Source organism: Trichosurus vulpecula, chromosome 1, assembly GCF_011100635.1.
Source record: "Trichosurus vulpecula isolate mTriVul1 chromosome 1, mTriVul1.pri, whole genome shotgun sequence".
Classification (NCBI taxonomy): Eukaryota; Metazoa; Chordata; class Mammalia; order Diprotodontia; family Phalangeridae; genus Trichosurus; species Trichosurus vulpecula.
In genome coordinates, this window is record NC_050573.1 from 494817845 (window position 1) to 494821976 (window position 4132).

General features: G+C 36.4%; 1 pseudogene; it reads right to left on the reverse strand.

Annotated features, from left to right (window-relative positions):
• Positions 1-2337: 2337 nt before the first annotated feature.
• LOC118840484 lies at positions 2338-3005 on the reverse strand (annotated as a pseudogene).
• Positions 3006-4132: the final 1127 nt, after the last annotated feature.

Consider the following 4132-nt stretch of genomic DNA (forward strand, 5'->3'; position numbering starts at 1 on the left):
TCACATCTTCAAATCAAGGGGGAAAACATCAGACAAATGTTCCTGGGAACAGAATAATCAAAATGGTTAGTCCTTGTATAGGGAAGCATGATAATTCCATAGGTTTTCAGTGCCAAGGACTTTTCCCAGAAAAAGTATCATTCTTATTTCTACTTTCTTGGAAATTTTATTAATTTTTTTATATTTATTTTTAGTTTATAACACAGTTCCACAAGTTCTCGAGTTCCAATTTTTCACCCCCTCCTTCTCCTCTCCCCTTCCCCCCAGGATGGCATGCAATCCTATATAGGTTCTACATATACCTTCACATTAAACCTAGTTTCACAATAGTCATATTGTAGAGAAGAATTATAACTAATTATAACCATGAGAAAGAAGACAAAACAAACAAACAAAAAGAAAAACAGAGAGAGAGCAAATAGTTGACCTCAGTCTGCATTCAGACTCCATAATTCTTTTTATTAAACTTTTTTTATTATGAATGTAAATAAAAATGAACACTTCAATAAACAAAAACCCCAAAATATGACTGTACATGAAGCTGTGAGCTTCAATTTTGGACAGTTTTGTTCTTAAAGAATGTATGTTAAGTTTAACACATTAGAAATATGAAATAAATAAGAACACAGAAATATGAAATAAGAAAGAGGACTGGAGACATGACAAATATAGGTTGGTGAAAAAAGCCAATAACTTTCTTTAAGTAACTGATGGTCCTTCACATGGAAGAGGTCTGGAATGTTCTCTGCTTCTCTGAAAATGAAAAAATGGTGTGTATGTTTAAGAGAGCCAGAATTTAGTTCTGTATCAAGACAAACTTTCTCACTGTGTAAACTGTTCAAACATAGAATGAGCTGCCTGACAAGGTAGTGACTTCCCCATCACAGGAGGTCTTCTACTGGGGACGAATATGATCATGTTTCAGGGATGTTGTAAGAGGATTCCTATTCAGGGACATGTTGGAATAGATGGCTTTTGAGGTCTGTGTCTAATTGGTGACTCTGCGTCTGTAGTTTACAATCCAGTTTGGTCAAGACATTACACAGAAGCTTCATTTCATCCTTCCTAATTCAACTATTACTCAGGTCCAAGTTTTTCATGCTGTCATTGTTAGCCAAAGGTGAAAAAAAATTTAGAATACAGTCCGCAAATCTCTTGGTATATTTTATTCCTAACATGTGTAGCTGATGTTTCCTCAAATTCTCAAAAGGCAGTTTCATCCCATAATCCTCAAAGAAAATATGAACCAAATACAGGCTTTTCAAACTCAGTTTTTCCAGTTTACAGTTTGGATGTCTTATTAAAAAGGGATAGATAGATAGATAGATAAATAGATAGATGATAGATAAATATAGATATATAGACATCTATCTATCTATCTATCAATCTATCTACATATACACACACACATGAATCACAAAATTCATAGCAGATTCGGATTCTTGTTGACCAAAGAGAAGAGATCTTGCCAAACACCAGCAGGTAAATAAGAAAGATAATAACAAGAAGCAGCAGCTGCATGACTCAGTGGTGAAAGAGCTCCTGCTCCCCAGGATGAGAGTTCCTGTCCCTCATGAGCTGGAATCTCTCATTTGTTCTTAGTACTTATTTCTTTCATCTTGCATGATTCAGGGAGCATTCCATTTTCATACTTTCATCTCTCTCAACCAATCACTGTGTTCAAAAAACCCCAAAATATGGATCTTCCCCTTCTTCATGCTTTTCTTTGCTTATTGGAATTGTTTTTGTCTTGGCCCTTCTGTAAATATAAATGGATATCCAGACTCCATAATTATTTCTTTGGATTTGGATAGTTTTTTCCATCATGAGTCTTTGGAGCTGTCTTAGAACCTTGTATTGCTGAGAAGAGCCAAGTCTATCAAAGTTGCTCATCACAGATACCGTGGGTCTGTAATTGTGTATAATGTTCTCCTGGTTCTGCTCCCCTCACTCAGCATCAGATCATGTAAGTCTTTCCAGGTTAATATGAAGTCCATCTGCTCATTTCTTATAGCACAATAGTATTCCATTACATTCATATACCACAACTTGTTTAGCCATTCCCCCAACTGATGGGCATCCCCTTGATTTCCAATTCTCTGCCACCACAAAAAGAGCTTCTATAAATATTTTTGTATATACAGGTCTATTTCCCACTTCTGTGATCTCTTGGGGATACAGCCCTAGAAGTGGTATTGCTGGGTCAATGTGTAGATATTTGATTTTAACTTTCCTGGAAGATGTCATAAAATGACAACATCATTTTATCCTCCCTGCCCCCATTTATGTAATTTTGTTTTGTTTTATTCACTAAAATGTACTACTCTTCTTACTTTTCTAAATGTCCACTATATTTTTTGAATCTTTTTATATGGCTTTTTGTTTCTCATACACAGAATCCTGGAAATTTTTTTGTGCTTGTTTATGAAAGCCACAACTTTTTTCTTCCAGAGCACTGATAGTCTGTAAGGCAAATGGAGTCCTATCCCTGGGGAGAGGATTATTCAGTGGCCTCATTGGTATGACAGAATTGTATTTATGCTGTCTATTAATGGAGTTCATTAGGATGTATGGAACTGGAAATTGCACCAAGCATCCTTCAAAAAGTTTTCAGTCAACAAAAAAATGGTCCAGGCAGACCCATTTGCGGCATTGTCTAAATTCTGTAAATGCTGTTTGCCACGTGGCATTTCAGCACAGATTATTCCGGGTTTAATGCCAAATTGATTTTGCAGCATCCCTGGGACCCTGAGGGCTTCATGGGTGTCATCTTCAGCATGCAGAGTCACAAACTTAAAGAATACCTCTTCTTCCAATTCCTCTTTAGATAGCTCTTCTGCTCCTTCCTCCTCCTTTTCCTCTTCCTTTAGTTCTTTCAGCTCCTTGTCACTATTGTTCTCTGTAATATCTTTGGAGTGTTTGGCCTCTTGCTTAGACTCCATGCTCTTCCTCCTTAGAAAAGTAGAAAGAGGGCAGGAATCTATTTTAGAATTCTGCACGCCCATGATAAATATCCAAGTCAAAAGAGAGTTTTGCTTAATTTCAGCATTTCTTCTGATCTAAAGCGAGAAGGAAAAAGAAAACTGGTAAATGTGTTAAAGATGTTTAAGATAGAAAAAAAAGAGACTGAAACCTCTCTTCAAATTGACAAGTGCCAGACACCTAGGATAATTATGACTCAAGAAAAATATGTCAAATGAGTAATTTAGGAAGTTAATTTTTTTGAGAATTTTGCAAGGTCTAGCGTAGTAAAAAGTAGATAGAGGACCTATTTTACATCTGGAATTTTCAAATAAGATACCAATATAACAAAATGACCATTATTAAAAAGAACTGAATGGATTTTGTAGTTTGTTTTTGCCAAAAAGACCCTATCACTCCATTTTAAACATATGTAAAGAAAATAATACCTCTGCAGTAATTGTCAGTGAACTGCATTGTAGGATATGACATGAGTTTTCTATTTGGAGACTTCTCTGAATGATTTCACCCTCATGCCCCAAGAAGCTCACTGTTGAAATAACTGCCATTCTGCAAGATCCCACAAACCTTGGTTTCTGTTGTTTAGTCATTTCATTCATGTCCAACTCTTCATGACCCCATTTGGGGTTTTCTTGGCAAATATACTGGAATGGTTTGTCATTTCCTTCTCCAAATCATTTCACAGAGGAAGAAACTGAAGCAAACAGAATTAAGTGACTTTCCCAGGGTCACACAACTAGTAAGTGTCTGAGGCTAGATTTGAACTTGGGTCTTCCTGACTTTGGGCCAGGTACTCTAACCACTGTGCCACCTAACTCCATGAAATCTTGACAGTTGCATGTTTGCACTTAAATGATTATTTATACTTATACAACACTTTACAGTTTATGAAGGGCTTTCTGTATACAGCCCTGTGAAATAGGTAGTGAAAGATTTTATTTAGCAAAGTCATGAGATATTTTTCCTTTATTTTCTAGATAGAAGATACTGATTTTTTTTTTACAAAAGTAAAATTCAATTTTGGGGCAGCAAGTTGATGAGGTGGCTAGAGTTCTGGGCCTGGGTTAAAATCCACTAGCTGTGTGACCCTGGGCAACTCACTTCTCCCTGTTTGCCTCAGTTTCCTCATCTGTCAAATGAGCTGGAAAAG